General features: G+C 45.7%; 1 non-coding gene across 1 annotated transcript; it reads right to left on the reverse strand.

The window, feature by feature from the left end:
- Window positions 1-14,026: 14,026 nt before the first annotated feature.
- LOC123730856 (U7 small nuclear RNA) lies at window positions 14,027-14,079 on the reverse strand. Its single transcript, XR_006762308.1, has one exon. It is a non-coding gene; the product is annotated as a U7 small nuclear RNA (small nuclear RNA).
- Window positions 14,080-15,920: the final 1,841 nt, after the last annotated feature.

A 15,920-nucleotide genomic window follows, 5' to 3' on the forward strand; every position in this document is an offset into this window, starting at 1 on the left:
AGGTGGACTGGGGACAGCAAGGAGTCATCATACCAGGCAGTCCTGAGGCATGGTCCTAGGGCTCAGGTTCTCCGAGAGAAAGACAGAAAGAGAGAAAGAGAGAATTAGAGAGAGCATATTTAAATTCACACAGGACACCGGATAAGACAAGAGAAATACTCCAGATGTAACAGACTGACCCTAGCCCCCCGACACATAAACTACTGCAGCATAAATGTGTGAGGCTATATACAGGGAGTACCAGTACCAGATCTATGTGGAGCTATATACAGGTAGTACCAGTACCAGTACCAGATCAATGTGGAGCTATATACAGGTAGTACCAGTACCAGATCTATGTGGAGCTATATACAGGTAGTACCAGTACCAGATCTATGTGGAGCTATATATATAGGAAGTACCAGTACCAGATCAGTGTGGAGCTATATACAGGGAGTACCAGTACCAGATCAATGTGGAGCTATATACAGGTAGCACCAGTACCAGATCAATGTGGAGCTATATATATATATATATAGGAAGTTCCAGTACCAGATCAATGTGGAGCTATATACAGGGAGTACCAGTACCAGATCTATGTGGAGCTATATACAGGTAGTACCAGTACCAGTACCAGATCAATGTGGAGCTATATACAGGTAGTACCAGTACCAGATCTATGTGGAGCTATATATGTAGGAAGTACCAGTACCAGATCAGTGTGGAGCTATATACAGGGAGTACCAGTACCAGATCAATGTGGAGCTATATACAGGTAGCACCAGTACCAGATCAATGTGGAGCTATATATATATAGGAAGTTCCAGTACCAGATCAATGTGGAGCTATATACAGGGAGTACCAGTACCAGATCAATGTGGAGCTATATACAGGTAGTGCCAGTACCAGATCAATGTGGAGCTATATATAGGAAGTACCAGTACTAGATCAATGTGGAGCTATATACAGGGAGTACCAGTACCAGAACAATGTGGAGCTATATACAGGGAGTACCAGTACCAGATCAATGTGGAACTATATACAGGAAGTACCAGTACCAGATCAATGTGGAGCTATATACAGGAAGTACCAGTACCAGATCAACGTGATGCTATATACAGGAAGTACCAGTACCAGATCAATGTGGAGCTATGTACAGGAGGTACCAGTACCAGATCAATGTGCAGAGGTATGAGGTATTTGAAGTAGATATGTACATGAAAGCAGGGTAAAGTGACTAGGCATCAGGAAAGATAATAATAAGGTATTTGAAGTAGATATGTACATGAAAGCAGGGTAAAGTGACTAGGCATCAGGATAGATAATAATGAGGTATTTGAAGTAGATATGTACATGAAAGCAGGGTAAAGTGACTAGGCATCAGGATAGATAATAATAAGGTATTTGAAGTAGATATGTACATGAAAGCAGGGTAAAGTGACTAGGCATCAGGATAGATAATAACAAGAATAAATAAACAACAGAGTAGCAGCAGCAGCAAATTATGAGTGTAAAAGTGTGAGTGTGTGTATGTGAGTGTGTGTGTGTGTTGTGTCAGTATGTGTGTGTGCGTTATGTATGTGCGTATGTTGTGTATGCATTTATTGACTATTTAGCATTCTGGTTATTTAGCAGTCGTATGGCTTGGGAGTAGAAGCTGTTCTGTAGCCTGTTGGTCCGAGAGCCGATGCTCCGGTACCATTTGCAGATGGTAGCAGAGCAAACAGTCTATGGTTTGGGTGACTAGACTCTTTGGCAATTTTTCGGGTCTTCCTAAAGTAGGCCTACACATCCATCTGCCTAGGCTGTGATCTACAATCCATACAACAGTCTCCACAAACCACTCCACCAGCGCTCTACAGTAGTCTACATATTTAAGCTCTGATCTGCGAGCGGGTGACGCAGTTAGTTCACTAATAAAGAGATAATGAGCGAGTCGAACGGATGGATCCCTGTGATCTGCAATGGGGGCCACAGTGCAAAAGTTTACCTTCCCAGGCCGTGGAGATGAAGGAGATGGAGGGAGAGTCTAGAGCATGCTGTACAAGCAGCCTGCAGGATGAAAGGCGAGGCCTGAGTCTGCAGCATAGATCTACATCCACAGAGGGGATTACTAACACCTACTTCCAGCTTAGGACAGACTTTTTGAAGTTTGGGATGGGAGGGAAGAGAGAGATCCCTTTGGCTAGAGTCCTGTTTGATTCTGGTGGGAGTCCTCTCTCCTAATCCCCCTATCCCGTTCTCACCTTCTGCCTGATCCACTGCCTCCTCTTCTTTTCTCCTCCCTCCCTTCATCCCCCCGGTCCGGGATCATTATCCGCCCCTCCGCCCCGCTCGGCCAAGGGGGCTCCCCCTCATTAATTTCCCTAAGAAGATTACAGAGTGCGCGTTTGTTGTTGTTGTTTGAGCCATCTGATTTGCCTAAGCCCTTTGTTTTTTCATCTGGTTTACACTTTAATGCCCCCCGAATGAGTTCCACCCAATGACAGGGGAGCTCAAACTGACCCACTGCTCTGCGGAGAAGAGAAGAGAAGAGAAGAGAAGAGGAGAGGAGAGGAGAGGAGAGGAGAGGAGACAAGAAGGGGAAGATCAAGCTGACCCACTAAACTACTCTGCTGAGAAGAGAAGAGGAGAAGAGGAGAGGAGAGGAGAGAAGAGAAGACAAGACAGTAGAGATCAAGCTGACCCACTGCTCTGCTGAGGAGAGGAGAGGAAAAGAGAAGAAGCAGAGAAGAACTTAAGGGACTGTGAACTGGGCTTCAGCCGGAGGGGGAGGCTGGAAGATTTAGATGTGCTGGAGGAGGAAACACACACTTATTTAACCTCCACTCATCTGACTACTATCCTCAGCATATGCAGTTCTAAAGGGCCTGCTACCTCAGAGCTCTAAGCCAGAGCCAGCCTCCACATGGTTGATAAGGAAGATGGAGGACCTCATGCCCATAGCCTACTGTTGTCAGAGCCCTGAGCAAACCAGTGTTCTCACACGTGATAAGGACGGACCACAGGCCTCCATAACCTACAGTCAGTAGCTGCTTTTGTCTGGAATAGAAACAATACACTGCCTTGGCCAGACTGGAGCTAACCTAGCCGTTGTTGTAGCGGCCTGCCAAATTCTATCCTGAAAAATGAACTCTCAGAATGGTGTGGTCAGTTGGCAGGCCAGCAGGATGCGTTGGGCCTCCCTCTCTTGAAATCCTCTTGTTTTTACGACCTAAAACTGGATGGGGAATTATTTTGCGATGACCGCTTGGGTGCTCCGATCGCTCCGTCTTCCCTATGTGGCATCTCATTAGTAAGACGAACACAGTCTGACCACGGTCCAACAGCAACTTGGCAGTCAAGTTCGGCAGGGCTCTGCTCGTCCCACACATCATTATCAGCTGAACGTTATGTCATTAATCCAGCTTTTCATAAGAAAAGAAGGTGGTCTGTGGTTGTAAATGTGGATGGACAGAGTGCAGAGAGGGGACTCTCTCACCCAGTTGAAGTGAGAATTCAACATTCATAAAATGTCCTCTTCTTGTGTTGCTATGTTCTGTTTATCATTACAAACAGTTAGATGCCATGGCTAGTGTGTTGATGGAAGCATGGCATTTTAATTGTATTACTTATTCATCAAGCAAAATTAATACCTTTAATAAATACGTATATTTCCCATTACTTTGAGTGTGTAACTGAATTAAAAGGAAACCATATTAAAATTCTGTGTGATAAAACGCAAATATATAGCACTGACAGAGAATATAGTTATTTACATCAGCACCAAGGGCAACAAAGGGCATCCCTGATCCAACACACACACATACACACCCCAAACAATATGCACCAACCCCCAGCCAAACGACCTAACCTAGACACACACAGGTTCCTATCAGCACCGAACAATTCAATACAATTAATCTGACAAAGTAAAATGTAATTGATTGATAAGGACCACAACGGCCAGCGCTCACCTTCCCAGTGTGCATTTGTCTTGGAGCGCAACCACAGACAGCCAGAGCAGATGCCATCAGCCCCGTCAACGGGCCTGGCCCTTATCAGCCACCGGGATCGAAATGTAGCCCTTTCGGAGTATTGCCACCATCACCCCAAGTGGCAGGCCGGTGAAAAGGCCCACCACTAATAGGACAGGCACCAGAGAGGTACATCTCTGACCAGATCAAAAAGACATAGCAGACCAGAGAGAGATGCTCTGCTCTTTAAGGTCAGAACAGCTGACTTTGCCTTATGTCTTTAAACAAAAACATTCTCTGACGAACAGCGAGCAAGAATCTTGAGGACAGTGACTTGTATAGACCTACCCGAAGAGAGAATGGACTGATTGAAAAAGAAAGGCTTTCTTTGTCCGGGTTGCTAGTCTCTCTTTTTTTTCATTTAGCGAAAACAAGAGCGAGCCAGACAACAGTTGTGACTAGAATACATCACTGGGAATAAATGAAAGATGTTGGCTGCATAAACTCAGTCTTGTTTAACCTGCAACAATGTCAACAGTTCAGCATTGATCTAGAAATGGAAAAATACCGCTGCCTGCTTCTGCCTGATGTGTAATTACAGAATGACTGTATCTGTGTCTGGGGATCCTTTCATCACAGTGTTAGCAGGACAAGTGGTGGCACAGAGTCTGAATCACGTAGATGCTGCTGGCTTCCAAACAACGAGAGGAAGGTTGTATGTTGGCCTTGGTTTGGACGAGGACATCAAAAATACAACGTGGGCGTATAAAATTGTATTTCTGCACAGGCACACGTAACAACAAGCAGATGTATACATTGGTTTTCCTCACTCACTGAACTGACCAATGCTATGTACAATATAATAATATAATCAAGCCCACTACACTGGTGTTACAAACGCTATGCTCTACCAACTGAGCTTCAAAGGACCATCTGTCTGGTGCTTCCCCATATATACAAAATGAAGTGTTAATATAATAACACAGGTATCCATTAACGTGATCCTTCTGGTCCTTCACCAGCATTTATAACATGTCTGTGTCCTGTCCCTCTGGTCCTTCACCAGTATTTATAACATGTCTGTGTCCTGTCCCTCTGGTCCTTCACCAGCATTTATAACATGTCTGTGTCCTGTCCCTCTGGTCCTTCACCAGCATTTATAACATGTCTGTGTCCTGTCCCTCTGGTCCTTCACCAGCATTTATAACATGTCTGTGTCCTGTCTCTCTGGTCCTTCACCAGCATTTATAACATGCCTGTGTCCTGTCCCTCTGGTCCTTCACCAGCATTTATAACATGTCTGTGTCCTGTCCCTCTGGTCCTTCACCAGCATTTATAACATGTCTGTGTCCTGTCCCTCTGAGTCCTTCACCAGCATTTATAACATGTCTGTGTCCTGTCCCTCTGGTCCTTCACCAGCATTTATAACATGTCTGTGTCCTGTCCCTCTGGTCCTTCACCAGCATTTATAACATGTCTGTGTCCTGTCCCTCTGGTCCTTCACCAGCATTTATAACATGTCTGTGTCCTGTCCCTCTGGTCCTTCACCAGCATTTATAACATGTCTGTGTCCTGTCCCTCTGGTCCTTCACCAGTATTTATAACATGTCTGTGTCCTGTCCCTCTGGTCCTTCACCAGCATTTATAACATGTCTGTGTCCTGTCCCTCTGGTCCTTCACCAGCATTTATAACATGTCTGTGTCCTGTCCCTCTGGTCCTTCACCAGCATTTATAACATGTCTGTGTCCTGTCCCTCTGGTCCTTCACCAGCATTTATAACATGTCTGTGTCCTGTCCCTCTGAATCCTTCACCAGCATTTATAACATGTCTGTGTCCTGTCCCTCTGGTCCTTCACCAGCATTTATAACATGTCTGTGTCCTGTCCCTCTGGTCCTTCACCAGTATTTATAACATGTCTGTGTCCTGTCCCTCTGGTCCTTCACCAGCATTTATAACATGTCTGTGTCCTGTCCCTCTGGTCCTTCACCAGCATTTATAACATGTCTGTGTCCTGTCCCTCTGGTCCTTCACCAGCATTTATAACATGTCACTGTCCTGTCCCTCTGGTCCTTCACCAGCATTTATAACATGTCTGTGTCCTGTCCCTCTGGTCCTTCACCAGCATTTATAACATGTCACTGTCCTGTCCCTCTGGTCCTTCACCATCATTAATTATACCTTGTCTGCATCCTGTCCCTCTGAGTCCTTCACCAGCATTTATAATATGTCAGTGTCCAGTCCCTTTGAGTCCTTCACCATCATTAATTGTAACATGTTAGTGTCCTGTCCCTCTGAATCCTTCAACAGTATTTATAACATGTCACTGTCTTGTCCTTCTGAGTTCTTAATCCAGTATTAGTTATAAAATGTCTCTGTCCTGTCCATCTTCCTCCCCACCTAGAGATCCCCCTCACCCCCTCACCAGCCAGCCACCACCTTCCATCCTGGCCTCAGCCTCCAGCCCCTAGCCTCTTCTCTAGCCTCCTCCCCAGCCTCCACTCTCCATCCCTTTTTTCCTCCACCCCTCAGCCTCCACCCATCATCCCTCCACCCCTCAGCCTGGTTCCACATCTGGAAGTGCCTCGGCCCATGACGGACAGCCCGCTGTGAGCGTTTACTGCCCATGACATGCTGGGGATTATCTGCTAAGGTTCTTTGGTTTGGTAAAGTCAGCCTCCCATTCCTCAGCGGCTAAAGTCAGTTCTTGTTATGTACTAATAAAGCCATTTTTCATTTTGGGTTTGGGGTGTGTATGAAGGGATAGGCGAGCGTAAACATGTCATCTGGAAGGATGATGTGTGTGTGTGTGTGTGTGTGTGTGTGTGTGTGTGTGTGTGTGTGTGTGTGTGTGTGTGTGTGTGTGTGTGTGTGTGTGTGTGTGTGTGTGTGTGTGTGTGTGTGTGTGTGTGTGTGTGTGTGTGTGTGTGTGTGTAAAATGCATGTGTGCAATGCAATTGTGGCTGCTTTCTCCTCTCTCCTGCTGCATCCTGGCCCTCTTGGGTCCCTGCAGGAAGTGGGCAGTGGGGCCTGCAGGGTGCAGGGCCCAGTCGGTTCAAATCCTCTTCCCCTGTGATGCCAGGCGGGGAGGCTGATGGGGGAAACAGGGGAGGGTGGTAGAGACATGGGAAGAATGGGGGAGGCAGGGTAGGATGGGGGAGGCAGGGGAAGATGGGGGAGATGGGGGAGAGAGAGTGAGACTGGGGGAGTCTGTTTGAGGGAGAGTGGTAGAGATTGTGGAGGCAGTATGGGGAAAACAGTGGAGGCTTATGGGGGAGGCAGGAGGGTGAGTGGGAGGCAGGAGGGAAAGGGGAGGCTGTATGGGGGAGGCAGGAGGGAGACGGGGAGGCTGTATGGGGAGGCAGGAGGGAGAGGGGGGGCTGTGTGGGGAGGCAGGAGGGAGAGGGGGGGTTGTATGGGGAGGCAGGGGGAGAGGGGAGGCTCTATGGAGAGGCAGGAGGGAGAGGGGAGGCTGTATGGGGAGTCAGGAGGGGGTGGGTGTATGGGGAGGGAGGAGGGAGAGGGGGAGGCAGGATGGAGAGGGGGAGGCTGTATGGGGAGGCAGCAGGGAGAAGGGGTAGCTGTATGGGGAGGTAGGAGGGAGAGGCTGTATGGGGAGGCACGAAAGTGAGGGGGAGGCAGGAGGGAGAGGAGAAGCTGTAAGGGGAGGCAGGAGGGGGAGGGGGAGGGGGAGTAAGGGCGGAGAGGGGGAGGCTCTATGGGGAGGAAGGAGGGAGAGGGGGAGGCTGTACTGTATGTGAGAGACGGGAGGAGCCTGCTGCAGCCACACTGGGCCTCAGTCAATGGCAGCAGGAGACAGAAGGAGAGGCGCTGCAGGCGGCAACTAGGCCGGGCTCCCTGACGGCCTCACCCCACTGATCCCACAAATTCGGTAAACTTCATGGAAATGTAATAAGTGCCGCTGCTTTGTGTTCGCCTGCAGAGCCCAGAGCCACAGCAGAGCCCAGGCCTGGATAGATGGTGCTGGGAGGCACATGTGTGATGATTTACACAGCATACAGACAGACAGCCACACAGTCTGCATCCCAAATATTCCATATTCCCTATATAGTGCACTACTTTTGACTATGGACTCTGGTCAAAAGTAGTGCACTTTATAGGGAATAGGGTGACGTTTGGGACAGACACACAGACACTGGCTACCTGCCCTTTTTCTTCCTCCTCCTCCTCTAACCAAGGGAAGGAGGGAGGTAGAGAAGTCCTGTTAGTGTGGGTCTAGAAGCTACAGAGACAGCCATGACCCCAGGGCCTGCGCTGCTTAAGCCAATATAGACTCTGTACGTCCTGAGGGGGAATAATATCTATCTGGGGCTGCTGGCATGGGCCTGTCTTATTTCCCCCTCCCTCCCTCTCCTCCCTTGCTCTTTCTTCCTTCATCCCTCCCCTCTCTTCCTCCCTCTCTCTTTCCCTCCTTCAAAGGGAAGCCTCGCCTCGGCTGCTTCTGCCAGGCTAGAGAGCAGAGCCTTTGAGTTAAAAGGACCAGTCTGTTCTGCGCTTCTCATTTTGAAATCATCCGATTTTGCTCTCTGGTCCCAGGTCTCTCCTCTTCCAGTGACTGCATGGCTTCTGCCTGCCTGCTGCTCTGTTCTGAGCAGCACTCTCTCTGCCATGACAACTAAATAGCCCCCCTAATACCACTTCATAAAGCAGAGGAGTATCCTACAGACTAGGTGCTGTAAATGAAAGACATAAATGTTGGCTTCATGGAAGGCTTTAAGAGTGAACCTTCCACTGAAATGACAGGAGTGGCTTAACAGCCGGGGCTAAATGATTCCTTAACTAGGCATAATTTATAGACATGTCCTAGGGTGAGGAATGAATGTATCACCATGTTACGAGGACTGGGACCAGGAGGAGAGCAGAGGAGGGGTGTGTGTGCTCCTACAGTACGTGAGTGTGTGACAGTATGCTCTGTATTAACAACAGCTGGGGTAGGGTGGGTTGATATTCAGAGTTAGAGGGCAGATCAAGAGGTGAAGGGGAGACATGATGGCAAGCAGGAAAACACATTAGTCAGCGTATCCTCTGTCACAAAGGCACCAGTGGTCAGTAATACAGACTGTATACACTAACAGACCTCAACTCTATTCACTGCCACAGAACCTGACAATGTCACTGTAAACAACAAACACCTCAACTGTCCCCTCACCCGTTTGCCATGTCAACACTCATTTTCTCAGAAAAACATCCCACAAGAACGACAGATGAGAAAAAGAAAAAAAACATGAAAATAATACTCTCCTCCTTTCCCAAACCCATGCAGAGATAAGATGTTTATTCTGCTGTTTATTTAGCTGAGTTTCTTATCAGCAGACAGACAACAATGAACAGGTGCAGACACCTATTGCTCGCAGATGACAAGAGATGGAGTTGAGTGAAGAAGAACTCTCGGAGAGAGATAAGAGCTTTTCTACCCACCTCGCCAAGGTTCCGCGTTCCCGACGTTCCGCTCCCCGTGTTCCGCCAGCAGTGTTCTGATGAGGCTGTTAAGCAGATGAATGCTCCCATCATTTACCCATCGGGCTGTTTGTAAGCCAACAATTCCTCGATTCATTTTTCACATAATCTTTCCCCTCTTTATCGTGTCGGGGGCTTTGAGGGTTGCCTGCTGAGGTGTGTGTGTGTTTGTCTGCGTGTGTGCATGTGTTTGTGTGTGTGTGTGTTTGTACTACAGAGAGATGAGGGGGGCAGACAGGCAAAGTGGAAGGACGCTGAGCTCTCTGAGGGGATGTTTGGCTTTGTAATTTCACCCTTGAAATTCGTGATTACAAACGGGACAACTTTTTTAATTTTCTCTTTTGTCTGGGATTCAGCTGCCTGACAGTGTGCCCCAGCAGCCAGGCCTTTTAATCAATCACCTAGATAATCAAATGTCACTGGCTATCTGCTCCATGTAATTACTTTTGCAATTAAAAATCAATCTCCAGTCACCTGGTCTAATTAGAGCGATGGGCAGATCTTCATCTAGATTGATTTTATAATACATATTGACTTCAAATGCCATAATGTTGCCATATTCCTTTATTTTCATGCTCTGCAGATGAACAAAACAAAGCCGGGGAACATGGGAAATTATCTGGGAGGGGTTGCTCCGATGCTCCGAGCTTTGATTCCCAGGAAGTAAAAGGTCTCAGGCCCTGGAAAGGTTCACCTCATCTCCATCTAATGATGACAACCAACGCTCCTCTTGGAGGGGGAGGAGGAGGAGGGGGAGGAGGAGGGGACAAATGGCAGGCCAATAAGCTGAATGACAGGCTACAGCCATTAAAAAAACATTTGTTGGAAACATAAGCTTATACGGTGCAGCAGAATAACTGATAGCCACAGAGCCAGGGCCCTCCTCCAGAATACAAATGTAATCTATAGAGGTTCTAATAATGATGTGAGGGGACAAGGGAGAACATTGGCTTTTAACACAATATTGACATCCAAACGCGTGTTATCTTGGGGATCTAACACGGCTCACTACGCGGCGTCTCTCATTCTCCCCCTATACATCATGACGGCCGCCACCGGGACCGCCAGCGGCTGGATATAAACCAATAAAACCCTGGTGCTGGAGAGAGACAGGTTGAAACAGGTTGTTCATGACTCTCTCTCTCACAGCGTTAGCAGATTTGTTTCTGGGCAAAACAGGCAGATGTGTCCATCTGGATGACATCATAATGACATGTGGGGACATGGTCGGGGACAGGCGTGTGACAGGCGTGTTGTAGCAGTACGGTTCTCTAGCTAGCGTGTCTCTCTCTGTCTCACAGGCCTTCAGGGAGACCACTGACAGACAGCACCAATAATGAACCTCTCCTCCTACATATGCCTGTTCTGACACACACACACACACACACACACACACCTGCACACACGCACACACGCACACACACACACACACACGCACACATGCAGACGCATGCATTCACGCCCACTCATACATACATACACACGCAGACGCATTCACCCCCACTCATACATACATACACACGCAGACGCATTCACGCCCACTCATACATACATACACACGCAGACGCATTCACGCCCACTCACACATACATACACACGGCCTCAAGGAGAGTGGTAATCATGCACGTCAGACAACAATGAAGGCTATAGGGAGACAGTATACTTATAGACCAGCTGAACCTGAACAAGACAATCTGTAGGCCTACCAGTCATGGGTCTATTGAGATACAAGTAGATTTAAATGCACTCTTCAACCAATCAATTCACTCTTTTCCTACCAGGTGATTGGAACTACGATGCTACTAATACTGTATTAAATTGCTATAGCTCTCTATATCCAAAAGTGATTATTTCTGTCCCTCAGAAGTGAGATGAGGTGTGAGAGAGGCAAGGCATCCCTCCTCCCCCTGGCAAGGGGAAATAGAGAGCTCTAAAGAGTCTGTAAACCCAACCCAGACAGCCAAAGTGATTAGAGGGGAGATCAAAACCATATAACCCTGAGGAGATGGGAGAGAGAGAGAGAGAGAGAGAGATAGAGAGAGAGAGATGAAAGAGAGCATGGAGGGATTAAACCAATATCACACTGATGGGGGTATGATCGGACCGATCCATTAGTGTCTAAAGAGAGGCGTAAACAAAGGCCTAGTTACCCCGTCGCTCCGCTCCTCTAGGCCAGCCTGGTGTGTAGTGGATGTGAATGGTGATTGGGCTGCTTTAGCGCAGTGCTGCTGAGGTGGAGGTGGAGGGAGGCCTTCTCCCCTTCTCTTCTCCCACTGTGCCCAGTAATAAGGGCAGCACTTATCACCCGTCGCCTCCAGCCACTTCCAAAGGTGCAGGGGCACACACACACCCGCACACACACACAGGAGAACACACACATCCACCCGGGCCCAGAGAGGAGTAATTAATCATCATGGAGAGGGAGCTGTCAGATCCCCAGGTCTTTCCTACTGATAATGCTGCCTCCACAATTTAGCCTGATGGAGATGAGATTTCCCTTTCACCTCTGGCAACAAAAGAAAAAGAGAAGAGAGAGACAAAACACGAAACAAATATATATAGCACAACCCACAGTGGCCAATCGGTGGATTTAATGATTACCTTGCTCCTCTTAAGGGTGACGTCCTTATCAAGTCTAAGTGACCCGATCAATAGTATTCCTCTCCACCATTCCTGAAATAGCTCTCCCATCAACCCCCCCATCTCCCCCATCTCCCCCCCAGCCCCCCCCCTCCCCCCACCCCCCACCCCCACCCCCTCTCTGTTACCACACCAGCTGTTATTAAAGGCCTCTCTCCTTGTGGGGTTTGGACTTTAGAAATATCAGCAGGTCAATATTTTCACTGATTATTATTTAGCTGTAACAGAAATTGCCATTATCGTTTTTTGTTTGTTTTTGTAGGGGTTAGCACCTGAAGTTAAATATGAGTTGATGGGATTTTCACAATAACATAAGGTATACAGGTCAATGTTTTTGTTCAACAAATACAAAGCAATAATCTGAACTTGATATTGACAAAATGTCTACATTTTTATTGGCCCTACAATGTTGTGAAAATGGTATTGAGCAACTACAGTAATGGCCAAATGATGTGAATTTGACAATACTGAATATGTATGAATACTATGTTTTTGCATTGGCTTCAATGTTGCCTTTCCCATGGTCAAAGTGCTCCCTCTCTCCTAGGGTTCATGACCTATGGTGGTGTTGGGTCTATGGTGCTGGGTTAAGGTGTTAAGTACTAGCTGGCTTTGCCTCTGTAGTCCTCTGGCCTCGAGCCATGAGCTCTGCCCCCTGGTCTGGCCAGACTGGAATGTTTTCCTATGCTCTTTTAAAAGCACATTTCAGAGACGGTTTATTTGCAGATTGGGTGTCAGGTACAAATAAGCGTGATGACTCTATAGAATCCACCGTGATAACAGGAGCGAGGGGGTACAAACACAGAAGGGGGAGATGAAAGAGGGACAGCTGCCCTGCTCAGTGCTGGGGTCTGGATCCTTATCGGCCAGGCGGTACTCTGGGTCTTTGTGAGGCCGGTCCCATCGTAAGTGGGCCACGCCTGGCGGTAGGTTCAAAGCCCTCCCCTCCCTTTCTCTTTCTCTTTATTCTCTCTCTATTTATGTACTCTTTCTCTCGTTCTCCCTCTGTCTGTGTTTGTAGACAGATCAACCAGTCAACAATCATTCAATCCCTTGAACTATTCCAGTGAACATGATATCCCTTGACCTTGACCAATTGTAACCTTTGAGCAATACCTATAGCTCCCAATGGCCCTCGATTGCTTGTTTTTTTGTGGTCCTTGGGGTCTTGGGCTGAATCTCAATGCTCAAAGTACTTATTGTCTGCTATGTTAGGCTAATAGAATCTCCCTCAAACAAAGTCTGGCTAGAAGAGCCTAAAAGAGGCAACAAACAGTCTGCAAGAAAAACATGTCAGTTCTTTGCAAGACCCACATCAAAAAACATTATCGTTTACTGTAGTATAAATACTGTTTTTGCAGACATTAATGTAGTATTTTTTTGTGTGGATATTACTGTAGTATTTACTATAGTGTTTTTTCCATTATTACTGTAGTATATTATAGTATTTACATTTTATTATAGTATTACTAGTTAAAAAACTATAGTATATACTGTAGTACTTACTGTAGTGTTTTTGTAGACACTACTGTAGTATTTACTACAGTGTTTTTGTTTTATTATCTTTGACATAAGCTAGGTTTCCATCCAATTGGTGACAGATTTTCATGGGAATATTCTGAAATCCTCATAAAAACAAAACATTTCCCACCAGAGATGTGTTTCCATGAAATTGACTTGTTGCAGCTAAAAGGTTGTGCTTGATGACGTATTGCACATAAAAATAACTTTTAGGGTTAAATTCCCGTAATACCGAATAAATGTATTTCCATCTCATTTTCAACTCTACCGCCATTTCTCACATAATGAATTTTACCGACCCAAAAAGATCCACATTGTCTAGCGTAATTTGTTTTGTGGACATTTGGAAAGTTTACTGACACATTTGCTGTTTCCATCAGGTCTGTCGGGAAATGTTTTATTCGACATGTACTTTACTCACATAAAATGGTTGGATGGAAACCTGGTTATTGAAGTGGCTTTCTCCTTGAGCAAACCTACTGGACAAATATTAAAAGAACACATTTTCCATAAGCTGCAGGGAACACAATTTATGATCTATACTTGGCATGTAGATTTCTAACTCATGGGTGGCACAAATTGGGATATGGGGGAGGGGAATGGGCAGGGTATATGCACATTAATTCTAGCATATCAGTACAGTGTGTAGTACAGCATTCTACAGTATACTACAGTTTACTACATCATTCTATAGTAAGTACTCATCCTCATACTGTATTTATTTATTTATTTTGCTCCTTTGCACCCCAGTATCTCTACTTGCACATTCATCTTCTGCACATCTACCATTCCAGTGTTTAATTGCTATATTGTAATTACTTCGCCACCATGGCCTATTTATTGCCTTAACTTACCTCATTTGCACTCACTGTATATAGACTTTTTGTTTTCTTTTGTTCTACTGTATTATTGACTGTATGTTTTGTTTATTCCATGTGTAACTCTGTGTTGTTGTATGTGTCGAACTGCTTTGCTTTATCTTGGCCAGGTCGCAGTTGCAAATGAAAACTTGTTCTCAACTTGCCTACCTGGTTAAATAAAGGTGAAATAAATAAAATACACATGATCAAGGGATACTACAGTGTGTAGTATAGTATTCTACAGTATACTACAGTTTACTACATAATTATATAGGAAGTACTACACATGATCGAGGGATAGTACAGTGTCTATTTATTTGTAATACATTTATTTAATTTGATTTATTTGACCTTTATTTAACTAGGAAAGTCAGTTAAGAACAAATTCTTATTTATTTATTTACAAACCCTAACCCAGACGACGCTGGGCCAATTGCGTGCCACCCTACGGGACTCCCAATCACGGCTGGTTGTGATACAGCCTGGAATCGTACCAGGTTCTGTAGTGACTTAGACCGTATAGTATTCTACAGTATATTACAGTATACTACAAAATGATATAGTAAGTACTACAATTGATCAAAATATACTACAGTGTGTAGTTTAGTATTCTACAGTTTACTACAGTTTACTACATAATTCTATAGTTAGTACTGTAGTATTTCCTAGTAAAGTAGTATTGTTTCAAAATGTCAACAAGATCGCCTTATTGACATTGAAACTACCTTTCTGTTCTGTCCTGACTTTCTAACTCTACTGTACACTCTGAAGGTAAAATATTTGGCAACAGAGAACAGATTTCCTTTTTATTGCTGTGACATATAGTCAATACTCAATATAGTTGCAGACACCCCCAGGCACAGAAGCAGGCAGTTGTGTATAGAGATTGTCAGTGAGTTATTCTGACCCCCTACTGTAATCATGACCTTTCCAATAACATGACTCCCCTGCCCTCTCCCTCGCTCCCCAAAGGCTCTTACAACCAAGGGCTAAACTGTATTAGCCCTGCCTAGCATTCACAGCTCAGCAGCTTCTAAACAAACACATCTACAGACACACTAACAGGAACACACATACAGACACACATGGATGTGGGAGGCACTATGCTGTAATAAAACTAACACAGATACTGCACCTAACTTAATCATACACAGAGACACACAATCATGCACACACATTCACAAGCATACACACACATTCACAAACATACACAAACACAGGTGCACGTGCACCTCTACCAACTCAGCTCAAAGGAACAACATAACATGTAACCAGAGATATCATTGCAGAAATGAGGAACATGTTATGGCATGCATTTGATTATTTAGTCAAATTGCGTCCCCAGGTCATTGACTAAATAATTAGGCGATTGAAGTGACAGATTAAAAGCAGATTGGAAGTGACTCTGAAAGCAGGATAATGTTTCTCTAATCAGTTTGGTCTGAGAAATGCAGATTGTGAAATTTTCCAGCTACTTCCTTAGAAAA

The sequence above is a fragment of the Salmo salar genome, chromosome ssa26 (genome assembly GCF_905237065.1).
Source record: "Salmo salar chromosome ssa26, Ssal_v3.1, whole genome shotgun sequence".
In the NCBI taxonomy this organism is placed as follows: Eukaryota; Metazoa; Chordata; class Actinopteri; order Salmoniformes; family Salmonidae; genus Salmo; species Salmo salar.